The sequence below is a fragment of the Marmota monax genome, unplaced genomic scaffold (genome assembly GCF_021218885.2).
Source record: "Marmota monax isolate L192 unplaced genomic scaffold, Marmota_monax_Labrador192_F-V1.1 WCK01_AAM20220418_F8-fsc00390, whole genome shotgun sequence".
NCBI lineage: Eukaryota > Metazoa > Chordata > Mammalia > Rodentia > Sciuridae > Marmota > Marmota monax.
In genome coordinates, this window is record NW_026693450.1 from 166,536 (window position 1) to 185,447 (window position 18,912).

General features: G+C 41.6%; 1 protein-coding gene and 1 long non-coding RNA gene across 2 annotated transcripts in view; one reads left to right on the forward strand and one right to left on the reverse strand.

Moving 5' to 3' along the window:
- The window catches only part of LOC124101538 (dynein axonemal heavy chain 6), a 173,709-nt gene extending 163,056 nt beyond the window's left edge, over positions 1–10,653 (forward strand). Inside the window, exon 52 of the transcript XR_009228040.1 lies at positions 10,579–10,653. The gene's annotated coding sequence lies outside the window, so the exon portion shown is untranslated. The remainder of the gene's footprint in view (positions 1–10,578) is intronic.
- The window catches only part of LOC124101536 (uncharacterized), an 85,897-nt gene that overhangs the window by 24,925 nt on the left and 42,060 nt on the right, over positions 1–18,912 (reverse strand). The window contains exons 3-4 of the long non-coding RNA XR_009228041.1: positions 16,767–16,967; positions 16,387–16,556 (exon numbers count right to left, since the gene is read on the reverse strand). This is a non-coding gene — a long non-coding RNA (uncharacterized LOC124101536). The remainder of the gene's footprint in view (positions 1–16,386; positions 16,557–16,766; positions 16,968–18,912) is intronic.

The following is an 18,912-nucleotide window of genomic DNA, read 5'->3' on the forward strand; positions in this document are numbered from 1 at the left end:
ATTTTGTGACTTTGGCCACTACTCCCAGAAAACCAAGTGACAGAGGACTTTAGCAGTCTTGCCAATTACCCCCACACTATATACACACCATTTGACTCTTGATTCAAGGATTATTTCAGGCAGGCTCCTCCTGGTCACACTCCCCACTCATATACACAGTACACACACGCCCACAGCACCTACACTTTCTTTGCAGATCATTTACTCAAAATCTAGCTTCATGTGCATACTGTGAGCTCCTTGAAGGCAGAGATCAATGTCTATGTGTTTCACCCGACAAATAGCACCACTACAACAGCAGACTTAGGAGGAACTCAATGAGCTTGGGTTTATTTTAACTGGATTGTGGATCCCAGCCTTTCTATAAGCTTTATGCCCTGCAGAACCACAATTTTCTATCCAACTCTGATCCACACATTAGCCCTCAGAGGGCATCTTGTGTTTAACCACTCTCAGAAAACAAGCCCTTTCCTACAGAGTTGATTCTAGCTCTGCAAAACTACAAAATTCTCCCAGATCTGCTAGGAGAAAGGGCTGGAAAATTAAATTCTTCACAACCTTCATTCTACTTTAAAAAAGATCTACCTTTACCCCCACATTTGTTGTTGTTGTTTTTTTTTTAAGATGTCGATGGACCTTTATTTTATTTATTTATTTATATGTGGTGCTAAAAATTGAACCCAGTGCCTCGCACATGCTGGGCGAGCACTCTACCACTGAGCCACAACCCCAGCCCCCACATTTGTTCTTTCACAAACATAAACATGTGGCCCTTGCCTTGGCTTGAAGCAGCAACCTTAAATCTGGATTCACATCATAGCACAGGCAGAAGAGAAATGACTGGGAAAGGCTGCTCCCTGATTGGGCAATTCCCAGCCCTCTCAGTTTAAGAGTCACCTGGGTCTGCTCACCACCCATATTTCAGGGGAAGGAGAGATGCCAGCAAGGCTCTGCCCATCTGTCTCACCTCTCTTCCAGGAAGACCCACAGGTTGAACCACTGCCTCAGTACCAGGCACCTCCGCTTCTTCCTGAACTTTTGTCCCGACTAGTCTAGTTGGTTGGCACTTTCAGGCAAGGGCTCATGGGGCAGCGAGTCACAGACAGGGCTTCCAGTGCCAGTGCTGCCAAGACTGGCACTTCCAAGGCAAAGATGTCCAATGGAGCCAGTGTGAGATGGGCTCTTACTCCTCTATGTAAACTAGGGTGGAAGGGGAGGGCTGTATAGCATGGTCCTTCCTGCTCCTGTGGCTCAGGACCTCATGATCCTGCCAAGAACACCTTGTTCACAAAGCCACCTGGAAAATTGGTCATTTTGACACCTTTATTTCCCCTCCACATATCCTCACCCTGTTCTCTCAAAATCTCCTGTCCTTTGGGAGAAAACCCAAAGATTTTTTTTTTTTTACTGTATATAATTACTGCACTTTCCCAACCATGAATACGTAAGTACTGTCTAGAAAGTCAATGAAGATTATAGCATTTAAAGATAAACTGTTTAAGTGCCATTTGCTTTTAAAAAAAAGTGACCCTTAACCCTCTTGTATTCTTTTGAGAGGTTATATTGGAATAGAAATAGGTTCTCTGTCCCTTGGTGGCTACCCGATCCTCATATGATGTGCTGGCTCATAGGGCTGGCCTCTAACACTTCTCACCAGGTCTGCCTTTAAACCATCTCTCCCAAAGGTAACATATATTTTTACAACTTATGGGAAACTCAGACTTGCTTCTAGTTTTCCCCTAAAGGTAATTATAGTCCTCAAACACCACTTTCAGTGAAAAAAATTAAGCCATCAGAAGGGCCAAGTTTCTTCCTACAGTAGGACTTTTATCAAGGATTTAGTTGGGGGATAGAAGAAGAGTGCCATAAGAGAAGAATTCTACTCATTATCTCCTGATGTAGGCCATGAGGGATTTTATGCTCACATCTATCTGCCTAAAAGGGGAGCAGGGGGACTTTCCTTCCCCAGTGATGTGGGTGCAGACAACCAGCATATAAGAAATCATTTACTCTGCTCTTGATTCAACCTTGATGAAATGTCTGCCTGCCAGAAGCTGGCCTCAGCTCTGACTAACAACCTGGCAGAACCTCACAGGTCAGTTACTATTAATCTATTAATTGTGTGAAAAAGGGAAGAGGTATAAGAGAAGTAAACAAGGGAAAGACCTATACAAGGTAAAAAAAAAAAAAAAAAAAAAAAGTAATTCCTCAAATGGAAGAGAAAGAAAACAAAAGGCCACTACTCTTACTCTGATTCTGAGACTGAGGACCTCATAAACATAAAGTCACAGCTAGAAGGTTTCTAGAGGACATGAACTATTATAGTCATTACTCTCCTTAGCATAATGCCTGGCACACACTGCGACACCATTTAGATGAATCCTTCATTGTAGCAACAAAGAAACTGGGCCTGCAGAGGGAGGGTGCCCTACCCAAGGCTCTCCAAGATTTGGAGAATTTAAAGAATGTGGTATCTAGAAAAAAGCCCAGGCTTGGAGCTTTGGATGAGACTATTAACCTTTCTGAGTTTCTGACACTTGGGTAAAGTTGACCTATCTCACCTGTGAGGATCAGACAACCTATGCACTATGTTTCAATCAGTGCTAAGCACACAGTTTTTCTACTCTGGCCCTTAACCCTTCCCCATTGGCCCCTTCTCTCTGATGCTCCTTTGGAGATTTTATCCACCTTTGCCTCAAAGGACCACAATTATCAAGTTGATCACTAAAATCTCTCATATACCGCCACTGGCTAAATGAGTGCCCATGGGTTATCACAATAATAATAATATTTACAAATCAACCAACTCTAGTTGAGACCTACTTTATGCCAAGTGCCAGGATAGAGACTTTTGAGAACTTAGTTTTGGGAAAAAAAATAGATACTTATCCTGAAGGCTCTAGAAGAAAAAGAGAGCTCTTACTCAAAGCCATACAGAAGCACAAACCAAATAACTTAGGATCATGAAGAGGGTGACCCCAGGCTGTAGGAGCAGAGGATGTGGTGTATACGCTGAAGTCACAGATTCCAATAGCAAGAACTGGGATTGGAGATAGTGAATGAATCCCTAGCAGAGGAAAATACATGAACAATGGTGAAAAGGCTGGAAACTAAAAGATGGGAGAAAGGGCAAAAAGAGAGGGTTTTGGAGGTGAAGGGGTCTGACTTCTATCCTGGCTCTGACTAGCTGTGTGACCTTTCACAGTGTTTTCGTCATTAAATAGAAATTTCCACCTAGCAGCTGGTTTTGAAAATTAAGCAAGAGTCTACAAGAACCTGACTACCACCTGATAATCCATCAATAAATGTTCTTTTTCTCTACTGAAAAATGTGAGCATCTCAGCTTGATGAGAGAACAGATTCCCAGCCCTCTCTGTGCATCACAATCTCCTGGAGAACTTTTTTAAATAGTTTCATTCTGTGAAGTGTCTGTTCAGTTCCTTTGCCCATTTATTGGTTGGGTTATTTGTGGGGTTGTTTGTTTATTTTGGTGTTAAGTTTTTTAGTTCTTTATCCCTGAAACTAATGCTCTATGTGAGGAGCAGGTGGCAAAGATTTTCTCCTATTGTGTAGGCTCTTCACACTTTTGTTTGTTCCTCTGCTGTGAAGCAGCTTTTAGTTTGATGCCATCCATTTATTGCCCATTTATTGATTCTTGATTTTACTTCTTGCACTTTAGGAGTCTTATTAAGGAAATCAGTTCCTGAGATGATATGTTAGAGTGTTGGGCCTACATTTTCTTCTTGTATATACAGGGTTTCTGGTCTAATACCTAGGTCCTTGATCCACTTTGAGCAGAGTTTTGTGCAGGGTGAAAACAGGAGCTAAATTTCATTCTACTGCGACAGACACTTCACAGAAGAAGAAATATAATTAGTCAACAAATATGTGAAAAAAATGTTCAACATCTCTAGCAATTAGAGAAATGCAAATCAAAACTACATTGAGATTCTTGCTTCAGTCAGAATGGCAATCATCAAGAATATAAGTAACAATAAATGTTGGTGAGATGTGCGGAAAAAGGTACATCATACATTGTTGGTGGGACTGCAAATTGGTGCAGTCACTCTGGAAAGCAGTATGTAGATTCCTCAGAAAACTTGGAATGGAACCACCATTTGACCCAGCTATCCCACTCCTTGGAGTATATCCAAAACATTTAAAAATCAGCATTCTACAGTGACAGGATCATATCAATGTTTATAGCAGCTCAATTCACAATAGCTAAACTATGAAACCAATAAGTTCCCTTCAATAAGTGATTGGATAAAGAAAATGTGATTCACACACACACACACACACACACACACACACTGGAGTATTACTTGGCCATAAAGAAGAATGACCTTATTATATTTGTCAGCAAGTAGATGGATATAGAGACTATCATGCTAACTGAAATAAGCCAATCCCCCAAAAATCAAAGGTTGAATGCTTTCTTTGATATGTGGAAGATAACACAAAATATGGGTGGGTGAGGGGAAGAATAGAAGTGCAGTAGATTAGACAATGGGGAAATGAAAGAAGGAAGGGGGGATAGGAAAAGAAAAGACAGTGGAATGGATCTTACATAATTTTCCCACGTACATATATGAAAACAACACAGTGAATCCCACCATCACACCATCATGTACATCCATAACGATGGAATCCTAACTTGAATAAAATACATTCCATGATTATATAATTATATCAAAATATATTCTGCTGTCAAATATAACTAAAATAGCTGGGTCAAATGGTAGTTGCATTCCAAGTTTTCTGAGAAATATACATACTGCTTTCCAGAGTGACTGCACCAAAACAGAATCTATTAATAAATAAATACTGTTTCCTCACCTTCCTTTCACCAGGGGCTGATATCAGGGTTAGAGGCAGAATTAGACAACTAACAAGACACAGAACACACACACACACACACACATACACACCATGTACACCACATATGTGCACTCCACACATACTATCCATCACACAACAGACCACACATGCACACCACACACACACTCCCCGAGCAAGTCCTCTCTAGTACCCCGAAGGGATAGCTGTCAAGCCCCAGCTCAGTCAGCACCCCAGCTTTCCTGGAAGTCAATCCAACAGATGGAGACCCACAATCTCCCTGCCCCAAGCAGAGAACCACTCATGGCAGGGCTTTCCCTCCAGATCTGAGAAAAGAACAGGCAGGAGAGTGGCTGGGCAGACAGTAGAGCTGACTCAGGGAGGGATGGCACTTTAGTCAGGGAAAGCAGCAGTAGCAAAGGCAGTAACATAGCAGGAATAGAAGATTTTCTGATGCAAGTGGTAATCCTAGAAAAGAGATTTGAATGCCAAAACACTGGACTTTTAAAGAGAACAAGTAATCTTGGAAGGTTCTGAGTAGAGGATACTTGAAAGATTAGTCCCACAGAATGGTAAAGAATGAATCAGAAAGAGAAACGCCTGGAATGAGCCATGGCCATGGTAATGGAGAACAACAAATCCCAAGGAGTTTTTTCTGGAAGAAGCCAAGTGTCTTGTGGAAAATGGGAAATGGAAAGAGCATTAATCCCTGAGGCCTCCAGGACCCTGGGCAACCTTCCCTCCACGTTCCCTTCCCCCTAAATGCTGCTAAGAAAGAGTTCACAGCACCCTCAGCAGTCCCAAGTACCCACCCAGTCACCCACGTCTGATACAACCCCAGCCATCTAATGTCCATCAGTGTCCATCTAATGACTATTCTCCTGGGCCCCAAGGAAATGACCATGCTGTGGTCCTCTGGAGCCTCTGAAGATAACAGCCACCCTGGTGCCCAGGCAGCCAGTCCCCTTGCTGCTGTCTACCCAGATACAACCAATTGTTGATGGGACATCTAGCCTGGGCATGTTCTCACGGCCTTTGCAATGCAACACATCCAGCACTATGTTGTTGCCCATAAAACAGCCTACAGTGAGAAAAATGAGCAGAAACACTATAGTTCTCAGGACCACCCAATATACTCCCCAATCACACACCCAAGAACAAAGAAATCATCCTGCCTATCCCTTTCCCAACTGTGCAGCACAGTACAGTTTCAGAGAGGTTCTAAAATTGGGCCTCATGACAGCCCTACAAGGCAGGCAGGCAGGGCATGATAAGTGTGTTTCAGAGATGAAGACACTGAAGATCAGAGCAATGTAAGATCAGAGCTGCATAGGGGGGGAGGCAATGTGGAGGGAAGGTTGCCCAGGGTCCTAGAGGCCTCAGAAATGCTCTTTCCATTTCCCACTTTCACTGGAGATGAGGACACTGAAAATGAGAGCAACGGGAGAGTTTGCCTGGAGTTACTGAATGAGTAAGCACTCATTCAGTCCCACAGCTAAGGATAGAAAGAACCTGAACATCAAACTCCCAATGTAGTAAGACTTCCCAGCGGAGGTGACATTTGCGCAGGATGGGAGCTGGTCTGGGGAAAATGAGAAAGTTTCCACCTATGGAGAAATGCAAAGGTGCTCCCTGGGGAAGAAAGCAGGCTGGTGGGATTGAATGAGTGCTTAGTACCCAATCATCACTTTCCAACAAAAGCAACCTAGTCTGAGAAATTCTCTTTTTAGATGTTTCTGCATAGGACAGGAGGCATTATAGTTTAGGAGCCACAGTCAGGGATCCCAGGAGCCTACAGCACCATCACAAATAATAGCAAGATCAAGCAGAAGGAACACAGAAGCCCTGGTTCCTAGTTTCACTTATGGAAATCCTCATGCAGGGAAGGGGTATCTGGCTCCATATGTGATGTTTCTTGGCAACCACTGTGTCCTAGGGTACCCCTCACTCTAGGCCTTCCTTTGAGGATTCCCGCTCCAATGATCTTTTTAGTAAAACCATTAGCTCCCATCCCTCTTCTGCCTGCAGCCTAGACCAACTCTAACCAGAAACAGACCTAATAATTGGGAGTGGGGAGAAGCTATCACCACTGGCAAGGTAACCCTGGCAAACCAGGAGCCCAAAAGTTAGCATGAGCTGATTTAAGATCAACACAACATCTAAATAAGAAAAAAAAGAACTTGTCTTTAATCACTCATAGTATTTTATTTATTTACTTAAGAATGAGGAAATGGCAATTGGAACAAGTGATTACAGCTTCTGCTGAGCACCCTTGACTTTTCCAAAGGTGAGCTCCATTTCTTCATACTTTGTCTCCAGATCCCAATGACAAAAGCTACTGTTTGATATTAAAGCTTCAGTACTTTCAGTTTTTGGTTATCCTCATTTTGCAATCAAGTATTTTCTTAACCACACTGATTTTTTTTTTGGGGGGGCGGGGAGGTATTGCTGGGGATTGAATCCAGGGCCTCATGGATTTTAGGAAAGTATCCCAAATCCAGCTTTTTAAATTTTAAAATGCTGGAGGTAAGGGTGTCAGCAACCCCACCTGAGAAGGCACAGGGAGAAAGAAGCCACAAAAAATAATCATTCTAGAAAGAACCCTGACACCCGGGTGCCCAGGGGCTATGAGAGTTCCATTCGGGGATACATTAGAATCATAAATTGTATCCTTAGAATCAGAGAAGTCCAGGTGTTACAATGTCACTTCACACCATCTGCACCAGCACAAACCTTATCCAAAGGCCCACCCACTAAACTACCCAGATCAAAATATGCTGTCTAGCCTCCCACCTGCCCAGAACACACATCTAACTTAACCCTCCATTGAGCACCCCATTAATGTATTACTGGATGCAGGGGAAGCTCTTGGGAAATTAACTGAGTCTGGCAAGAGTAGAAGGTAAAGGCTCCAGTGCCCAGGCACTTTGTATCTCTGCTACCCAGATGTGTACTTTAGTAAGACAAAGCTGTTTCCTAATGTTCACACCAGGGAACAAGCCAGGGGAAACACCACTGTCGGGTACCTAAAGAGCAAAACCCTGGCTAACAGCTTTGTTTGAAAAAGTCATTTGTTGAGACAGGAAGGAGTTGGACATAGTGTAACAATCCAAATATGAAACTTAAGACTTATAGAAGAGGGAAACCACTCACACAGATTTGAGAGGCACCATGAAAGGCAGAAACAGCAATTTGTTTTGTGGCAGAATTCTTCAATCAATAAGGTATAGAAGACAAACCTCTCATTTTTTATAACAGTTTTATTCAAACAATTACATAAAGTAAGATCTATTATTTTTACGTGAAATTCTATTTTTTATTTTAATTTGTTATAATGGCAGAATTCATTACAATTCATATTACACATATAGATCACAATTTTAAGATCTATTCTTTTAAAGCATACAATTCAGTGATTTTTTTACTCTATGTGAGAACATATAGAGTACTTAGACAAATTAAGATATCTATGATGTCTCTAGATGATACAATCTAATTAGTCCACCATTGTATACACAGTCTACCTGTATTAGCTTTTTTGTTACTATGACTAAAAGACCTGACAAGAACAATTTTAGAGGAGGGATATTTATTTGGGGGCTCACAGTTTCAGAACTCAGTCCACAGACAGCTAGCTTCATTCCTTGGGACTCACAGTGAAGTAGGACACCATGGCAGAAGAATATGACAGAAGGAAGCAGCTCACATGATAATCAAGAAGCAGAGAGAGAGAGAGACTCCACTTGCTAGATACAAAATATATACCCCAAAAGCACACCACCAAGCACCTTCTCCAGCCACACCCCATCCACCTTCAGTTACCACTCACTCAGTTAATCCCATCAGGAGACTAATTCACTGATTGGGTTAAGGCTCTCGTAGCCTGATCATTTCACCTCTGAATGTTCTTGCATTGTCTCACATGTGAGCTTTTGGAGGACAACTAATATCTAAGCCATAACATTATCACTAACAGAAACATTGTCATGCAGCACATAATAGTATTTACCGTAGTTCTCATTACCAGATTCATGTCCAGCTTTCAATAAAAATGTAAAATTACGCTAAAAAATGAGAAAAATAACAGTCTAAAGAAACAAAGTAAGCATCAGACTCAGACATGATAAAGATTCTTGAATGATCAAATAGGAATATGGCTGAACTGAAAAGCATTGTCAATGAAATGGATCTAAAATTTATAAAATACTTCATCCAACAATGGAAGAAAACATACTCTATTCTACTCAGGTGGAATATTCACCAAGATAGACTATATTCTGGGTCATAAAACATGCCTCAGCAGATTTAAAAGAATAGAAATCTTACAACATAAGCTCTCAGGCAATTAAACTAAACTAGAAATTGATAACACAAAGGTACCCCTCAAACCCCAAATACATAAAGATTAAACAGTACATTTTAAAATAGAACATTGATTAAAGAAGTTTCCTGAAACTTTAGAGAAGATTAAACTAAATGAAAGTGGAAATAAAACATTAAAATTTGCAGGAAGCAGCAAGAACAATGTTTAGAGGGAAATTCACACAAGACTTTAATTCTGACAACTTTACGACATGGATTCCACGTGCCACCCCATTTTACAGTCAAGAGAACTAAGGCACTAGGAGGTAGGAGGCTTGTTGGCCAAGGTTGCACAGCTACAATGGCAGAGCTGGGATTTACATACAGGCAATCCCACTCCAAACTCCACATGCTTTTAAAAAAAATTTTAGTTGTAGATGTTCACAATAGCTTTATTTTGTTTATTTAGTTTTTTTTTGTTTTAATGTGATACTGAGGATTGAATCCAGCACCTCATGTGTGCTAGGCAAGCACTCTACCACTGAGCCACAACCCCAGCCCCAAACCCTACACCCTTAACTCTCTGCTACAGGCCAATCTCATGAGACACCTACAACTCTGTGCCTGAACTGAACAGGTGACATGTGCTAATGCCTATACCTACTCACAAAGATAGTTTGGTGACATCTATGGAGAACAACAAGAAACTCTCCCAGCTTCTGAAAGGGCAGACAAGTCATTTCTCTATTCTTTTAAAAACATAAAGGAAATTCTTTCATCCCTGAGATGTTTTTTCTTATCTTCATAAAGAGATTTGACAGAGGGGGGAAAATGGCTTTCTTCCTTTTTAATTCAAGGCTAGCTTGGACAACCTGGCAAGACCCAGTCTCCAAATAAAAAAGAAATAAATTAAAAGATTTGGGGACAAGACTCTGTGGTAGAGCACCACTGGTTCAACCCTCAGCACTGCAAAAAAAAAAAAAAAATGACTAATAAAAATAAAGTGATATAATCTTATAAAATGTGTTACCTTGAGGAGAGAACCCACACAGAAAAGAATTTTGAGAGATATAAGTTGCTATAATACCACCAATATCTTCAAGTGTGGGAGGCCATCCTCGCACGTGATTTGAGTTACCTCCCTGGCTGGGTGAGAGGCGCTTAGGCACAGCTATGTCCAAAGCTTTCCCCATCCTTCTCAGGTTCCGAAGGCTTGTCTGTTCGGAGGCATGTCTGGCCACTACCCTGAAGACCCAATCATTGCCCCTGACCTTGGGATGCGGCCCCCCTTAATCTTCATTGGATGGGATTTTCCCCAGAATTTTTTGTTCCCCAATAAAAGTCCACTCCATGGCGTGTTCTCTCTCTCTCTCTCTCTCTCTCTCTCTCTCTCTCTCTCTCTCTCTCTCTCTCTCTCTCTCTCTCCCCCCTCTTTAGTAAACCTCGCTACCACAATGGGTGGCTGAAGGCTGGACCTAGGAGGAGCCATCCTGGAGCTGGTTTAAAGGTAATTAGAGTCTTGTCTCTTTAATTCAAAACTCCTTAGAGATTTCTCACGTTTTGAACCTTCATTCATGAAGCCAGTGTTGGTTGACAATGGACAAATATAAGTTTGTACCTTTGACAGAGCTCCCTGGCTGCCATGCAGTGCAGCCAGCCTATTGGTCTCTGCCAAAAAGTGGCAGTGGAGTATGGAGCAGCACAGTAGCAGCATGGAGCCCATCATATAGGCAGGGTAGACCTGAGGTGCAATGAGCCAGCACCAAGATGAGCCAAGCCACGCTGACCTGTCACCCCAGCATCAGCATGGCCGCACACAGTGAGGATGCTGCAGAAGAACACTCTGTGAGGTGCTGCAGCCCCATCTCAGAGCCTTAAAATCCCGTTCCCTGACCTGCCACAAAAAAATGGAAATGGGCAAACTTGAATGGAAGTTGGGACTCAAAAAATGACCAATAGTGGGCTGAGGATATGGCTCAGGCGGTAGTGCGCTCGCCTGGCATGCGTGCGGCCCGGGTTCGATCCTCAGCACCACATACAAACAAAGATGTTGTGTCCACCGAAAACTAAAAAATAAATATTTAAAAAAAAAATTGACCAATAGTGTTACTATGTTTCCAAGTCCTAATTAGCATAAGTTTGGACTAATAGCACTGAATCAAGTGCTATACAAACCCCTACACTAGCACACTCCAGTAGAGAACACCTGCTATTGGGTCCCCCCTTGCACTGCAAGAGTGCTGTTCCTACATTACACTCACTCGTCCTGATCAGTGGCATTCATTCTTCAAATTCACGAGACAAGAACCCTGAAAGAAGAAGAAATAGATGATGAACTGCTGGGGTCTGCTGCAACATTGGAGGGCATGGCCCACCATTAAGAACTGCAACACTTCTAGGCCGCAGGGGCCTACAGCTTGTGCAGACCCCACCTGGCAGCAGAAGCAGTGGATCAAGATTCATCTCAAAACTCTAGTTTCACCTTCAAAAACTACAGAAAGAAGAGTAATTTAAGGATAAATCAAGCAGAAAGGAAATAAGAAAAATTAAAGCAGTAATCATGAAAATAAAACCATGAAATCAATACAGAAAGTCAACAAAACCAAAAACTGGTTCTTTGAAAAGATCAATATAATTAATAAACCTCTAGTCAGGCTAACAAGGGGAAGAGAGAAGACACAAATTGCTAATATTGGAAGTAAAAGAGGAATCATCACTACTGATCCCAGGAATAGTAAAAGGATAATAAAAGAATATGATGAACAACTTTAGATCCACAAATCTGGGAACTTAGATGAAGCCAACCCTTCTTCCCAGGGTACATCATTGTTTATCTGCTGTTGTTATTTTTATTTTGCCATTTGTTTGTTTGTTTGTTTAGTCACTTAGGACTTTCTGTAAAGTCAGGATTCTTTGATAGGTGTGGCCACTGGAGTCTCTAGTCAGTTAGTTTAGTGGTCAGCTAATGACTGTTCAGAGATTTCCTTAAACATATTCAACCAGTAAGTCTCCCAGCCTCTTCAAAGAGAGGCTATATGAGTTTGGAGCATGCCTTCAATGCTCCAGCAGGCAGTTTACAACCCTGCCTTAGTTTTTCTTCTGTGCAGACAGACGTGAGAGATTAGGACCTTCTGAGGTCTTTCCTGGGCATGTACATAGCCTTTCTCTTACACTTGGCCCTTGAGATTCCCAATAATATGTGAGAACTTTTCAAAATCCCATATGGTACATCTCATATCCATTTTGCTTTTTCTTTGCGGGGGGGGAGGTCAGTCTGTTGTAAGCCCCAATTATTGCTGTCATGGGCAGCTATGACTACTGCCACTACCACTGACTATTTTCAACAAACCCCCTAAGAATATGGCTATGTAGAGAAAGAGCTTTGAGTCAGGTCAAATGAACATAAGCTTGGAATGAAACTTTTAGGGAACTATGAGATAAATTAAATAATAATGATTCTTCAAGGATGGAGCCTCAGGGAAACTCCAAACCCATTATCTCCCCTCCAGTAATTATTAAGCAACCAGTTGTTATGGCTTCTGAGTTTAAAGGTTGTGGATTTTCAAGACAAAGCTAGGAAGAAGCTGGGACAAAGAGGATAAAATAGAGCAAGTTAAATGCCACTAATCTCTAGTTTTCTTAAGTAAACATACCCTGGGCTGTTTCAAGCCTTTATTTAATTTCTAGAGCTCTGTAAAAGTTGATATTGACCATTTTTTCCTAGTGTTCTTATTGCCTTTTATGGAGGAGCATGTTTGGAGCAGCCTTTACTCTGTTATTCTGCAAGTGTTAATCTCTAAACTCACATTTTGCTGGTAAAGAAACTGAGAAAGGTGACTTGTCCAAATTAATGAAGAGTTATGGTTTGGATCTTAAATGTGCCCCAAAGGCTTATGTGTTGTCCCCAGTAGGTGACACCACTGAGAGGAGGTTGGACTCTTTAAGAGGTGGGGCCCAGTAAACGGAAGTTAGGTCATTGGGGTTTTCATTAGGGGAAATACTGGGACCCTACACTCTTCCTCTTTCTATTTTCCTACCAGCTGTCATGAGGTGAGCAGTTTCCTCCACCACGTATGTCTGCCATACATGATATACTGTCTCACCACAGGCCTAAAAGCAAGTAAGCCAAGTAATCATGGACCGAAACCTTTGAAATTGTGAATCAAATAATTCTTTTGATTTGTCTCAGGCATTTGTTACAGCAATGGGAAGCTGACTGACACACAAAAACAGTGGAAGGATCTGAAAGGACAAAACCTAGTCCTTCTGCACACTGCCCAGCCTCTGGCTTTTCTGTCCTTCATTTCTCAGGCTCCAAAGAATTATGGGTTAAAAATCACTCAAAAGCAGGATAGAAATTATTTCAAAAAGCCCAGAAAAGGAAATAATTTCCCCCCCTCCATGTGTATATTAATATTTATCAATGGCTTATGTGTCAACCTAACATTGGGAGGCTCACAGGAAGGGGAATGAAGATAAACAAACATTAGTGACAGTTTAAAAAACAAAAGGTATCAGAAAGAAGCTGGGATTGAGTGCTGAGTTCAGGACAGAGAGATGCCTTCCCAACTGACTCATATGTCACTAAGCCCCTGTGTGGAGGGAAAGCAATGAATAATGTCACATACACTGGGCCCTCCAGCAACATTTCCACCACATTGGATTCCCAGCACCAGCTGGAGCTACTCTGCAACTGAAGTGAGTCACTACTGATGTCAACACAGGTCCTGAGTAGGGGCTTTGCCTCAACATTCCCCCCACAGAGGCGGCAGATCCCAGAGTATCTAATCAGAGGCTGCCAGCTCGGAAAACAAAGAAAAAGCCCTTGTCAGGGAACTCCTCCGAAAGTGCCTTCCCTTGCTCCTCCATTCTCTCATTCCACTTGTAGATCAGCTCTTGACAGAAGTGGCTGTTGATCTCCTGAGCAGTGATGTGTTCCTGAGGCTGGAGCATGGCATTTATGAAATTGGAAACCTCTACCACAAGAAAAAGAAAAAGAAAACAAGGGCAACAGGGTAACTAACAAAGTTGCTTCATTTAAGCATCTAATCCTGCAGCCTGGATGACAAGTTAAGAGAAGGGTGAGGGGGGACACACTATTCTTGATGTCTCCTGTCTGCTACGCTTCTGACTATAACCAAAGTGAAAGAATATTAAGTGAAGTTCACTGAAAAGCCTTAAAATAATAATAAAAAGGCTTAAAACTCTTAGGTTTAAAATAATACTTCCATTCCACTTAAAAGATTGTGTTTGGTGCTATGTATGTATTACAGACCATATCTTTGTATAGTCCATGCACAGTTTTAACTTGATTCACACTTTTTTCATAAAAGAAATGTTACATGATTACATATCTTAGAATTAATAATTTTGATTGCACTACCCAAAGCATGGTGTTTCTTTTTTAAAACTAATTTTTGTTTTAATTAGTTATACATGACAGTAGAATGCATTTTGATACATCATATATAATGGAGTATAATTTCTCATTCTTTTGGTTATATATGATATAGAATTATATATGTACATAGGGTAATAGTGTCTGATTCATTCTACTATCCTTTCTATCCCCATATCCACTCCCCTCCCTTCATTCCCCTCTACATAAAGTACTCTCCTCTTCCTTAGCTCCCCACATTGATATGCATCAGCATATCAGAAAACATTTGGCCTTTGGTGTTTGGGTATTGGTTTATTTCACTTAGGGTGATATTTTCCAGTTCCATCCATTTACCAGCAAATGCCATAATTTCATCTAAGGCTGAGTAATATTTATTCATATATATATATATATATATATATATATATATATATACACACACACACACACACACACACACACACTCACTTTTTTATTCATTCATCTACTGAAGGGCACCTAGGTTCGTTGCATAGTTTAGATATTGTGAGTTAATCTTCTATGAACATTGATATGGCTGCATCATTGTAATATGCTGATTTTAAGTCCTTTGGGTATAAACCAAGAAGCAGGGTAGCTGGATCAAATGGTAGTTCTATTCCAAGTTTTCTGAGGAACCATACCACTTTCCATAATGGTTGTACCAATTTGCATTCTCACCAGCAATGTATGAGTAGGCCTTTTTCCCCACATCCTGGCCAACATTTATTGTTATTTGTATTCTTGATAATTGCCATTTTGACCCAGGGAAATGAAATCTTAGAGTAGTTCTGATTTGCATTTCTCTAATTGCTAAAGATATTGAACATTTTTTCATATATTTGTTGATCGATTGTATTTCTTCTGTGAAGTGTGTGTTCTGTTCCTTAGCCCATTTATTGATTAGGTTATTTGGGTTTTTAGTGTTAAGTATTTTGAGTCCTTTATATATCCGGGAGATTAATGCTCTATCTGAGGTGCATGTGATAAAGATTTTCTCCCATTCTGTAGGCTCTCTCTTCATGTTATTGGTTGTTTCCTTTGCTAAGAGGAAGCTTTTTAGTTTGAATCCATCCCATTCATTGATTCTTGATTTTCCTTCTTATACTTTAGGGATCTTGTTAAGGAAGTCAGATCCTAAGCCAACATATTGAAGATTTGGGCCTACTTTTTCTTCTACTAGGTAGGTGCAGGGTCTCTAGTCTAGGGCCTAACTCTTTGATCCACTTTGAGTTGAGTTTTGCACAGGTTGAGAGAGAGGAGTTTAATTTTATTTTGTTACATGTGTATATCCAATTTTTTCAGCACCATAGAGAAAATAGGCTATCTTTTCTCTAGTGAATCCAAAAACATTTCAATAAACATTTACCTGTTTTATAAATTTTATACATTTAACATTTTCATTATTTCTCTACTTCCTATTTCTCTCTCTTGGGCAAATATTTCATGAGATGAGGACACTGGTCCTAGAGGGGAGAGACAACACACTCCACTATTTCAGAAGCTGAGTTGGCACTGGCCACTTACTTCCACAAGATTCTGGGGCGGGGGGGGGGGTGAAGAGAGGGGAAGAGAATGTTCCAGAGTTCCATGGCAGCTTGCTCAAAAAGCCTAGTAAACATCTGTCTCACCTTTCTCCTGTTGGGGGGCTGAGATCCTCTGAGACCTGACAAGTCACTTGGCTCCCCTTGATGGTCCTCAGCAAAAGGCCTGTCCTAGGCATACACTGACACCACCACAACATGGCCACACTTATTCAGTAATAATGCAGGATAGAATGATCTATCTGTAAACACTGGAAGTGCCCCATAAGAATTCCACAAGCATTCTAGGTTCAGTGTGCATACCTGTAATACCAGCTCCTCCAGACACTCAGACAGGAGGATCACAAGTTTTGCTCCATCATTTCTCAAAAGTGTCAAGTCGATCAAGAGGCCAATGGATTTGGATCCCTTCCTCTCCCTGACAGCTGATTCATGGGGCCTGCTGCTGAACCTTCTGAAGCTTCACCCTGTAACTGCAATCTTGGAATTAGTCCTGATTAATACCCCTCTCCATTCTTAGAAGCTTCAAAAAGAATGCTCATTAGCTGAAGTATCTCATTCAATGACATCTAAATCTGCCAATTTTATTTTTAGAGCCCTACATGACACCTGTCCTTAGTACACCCAGATGCCTGTGGGTGATATCTTTGTTCCTCATCTCAACAGAAGGCAAGGCCACTCACCTGGGAGCTGCTATGGCTGAAGATGACAGAGCTGAGGTCGCCACAGTTATAGAGTATAATGAGATGGTTCATGATAGAGGTCATCTGAGATCTGACAAGTCACTTGGCTCCACTTGATGGTCCACAGCAAAAGGCCTGTCCTAGGCTGCCTGCTCACAGGCTCTTCTGCTGCAGGAGGGTCTGGTCCAAAGCAAATATAACCTGAAGGATGGGAGAAAACAGAACTCCCTTTTAAATTCAATGACAAGGCAACTGTTTGCTTATTTCTCTTGTCCACAGCTGGCAATAGCCTCATCTCTCATTATACAAGGATCCTGTTGCTAAAAAAGAGAGCACAAATCCCTGGCTGGTGCCCAAAGAAAAGGAGGCCTAAATCAGCCCTGATCAGATCACATCTGGGAAAGAGTTCTAAGAGAAACACAGACAACCTGGAATTCTTCCATGAGAGCTACATGGAGGTAAGGAGACCCAAGAGCTGGCCTGTGGGAAATGACTGGAAAATCTAGGAGGTGGGAAAGAGAGCAGACTAGGAACACAGAGACAGGCCTAAATACCAGTAGGTTCTAAATACATGTAGGACTGCACAAGAACCTATCAATATACACATATCTTTTCTAACCATCAGTGCAGTACTGCAGTTAATGAATTCACTAGATCCAATGGTGGTTTAATGAAAGTTAATGTTAAAAAAAAAAAAGGAAAAGAGAGCTAAATGAAATTTGCCAAGATTTATTTATATGGAACTTATCAGAGTCTTCCATACACTAATGAGCAACATAATTCTTCCTGAGTGGGAAAAGAGCATGCTTACTTGAGTAATACATCACAAGATCATCTATGATGAGAAATCAAGATTCAAGGAATTTTGCTAAACAAGGAATTCTGTCTGGCACTGGAGAGCTACAGGAAAGGGGGTCTGACATCATGTGAGATGTTCCCTAAAACATTATGGACAACACTTAAGATCCTGTGGAATTTTCTATCACCTTTTCCCAGAAATGGATATAGATATATAATCTCTGACAGCTACTTTTCCATCTGCTTTTCAAGTCATTAATGTATAAGATGCTATCTTTGCTGGGACATTTTCTCCTTTGCACAAATGTTCTCAGTCCATCGGAGCACTCTAATCAAGAGGTCTTCACTAAGATATTTTCAACTCTCCAGGGACAGCATAAAGGTCTCACGTCAACAAAACACCCTCTTTAGTCCCAGCAACCCACCCTCCTTTTAAAATATGTTTTAGTTACTGATGGACATACTACCTTTATTTATTTATTTTTATGTGGTGCTGAGAATCGAATCCAGTGCCTCACACGTGCTAGACAAGTGCTCCACCACTGATCCACAAGATCAGCTCCCCCGCCCCGCCCCCTCCCCTTTTCCTCTTTCACACACTGTCCTCATTTTCATCGGGAAAACAAGGAGATGTGTTGATTTGCTCCCCACAGGCCATTGTGGCATGGGCCTATCTGCACACTTGTGCCTTGTCTTAGTATGTTTGTGCTGCTACAACAAAATCCCTAAACTGTGCAGTATATAAAGAAAGTCATAAAGTCCAAGATGAAGGCACCAGTCAGTATTTGGTCTGATGAGAGCGCTCTTGCTGTGTCTTTGCATGGCAGAGGCAGAAAGGCCAGCCAGCCAGTGCTGTAGGAAACCTTTTTTATAAAGGCCTTAATGCCCTTCCTGAAGGAGAAGGTCTTGTGACCTGTTCCCCTTTTTAGGTCCCCACCTCTCAATAGGATCACATTGGCAACACCTGGAGTTTGGAAAGGACACATTCAAACCATAGCACCTCCCTACTTCCACCTTCCTTCAGTTATTCTAACTTTCTTCTTCCTGTCATGCAGTCTTAACCAAAGACAGATGCTTTTTTGTAAAATCTCCTCCCCTCCTCTCTTTTCTGATACTTTTCCTGCTCTTGCATAGGCACCTTCAGCCTCTCCTGGGAGGCATTTTCCCCAGGGCCTGAAGACCAGCTCTTCTATCTAGGCCATAGCATATTCCCACCCTCCCAGTCCTTTATTTGTGACAAGCCCAGAGCTGAGCTGATGGCCCGTCCAGCTGGTCATTAGTGGTCACAGCCCAGATAAAGGAGTAAATACACTCATAATTTGCAAATTATGGTATAAGTGAGGCAATT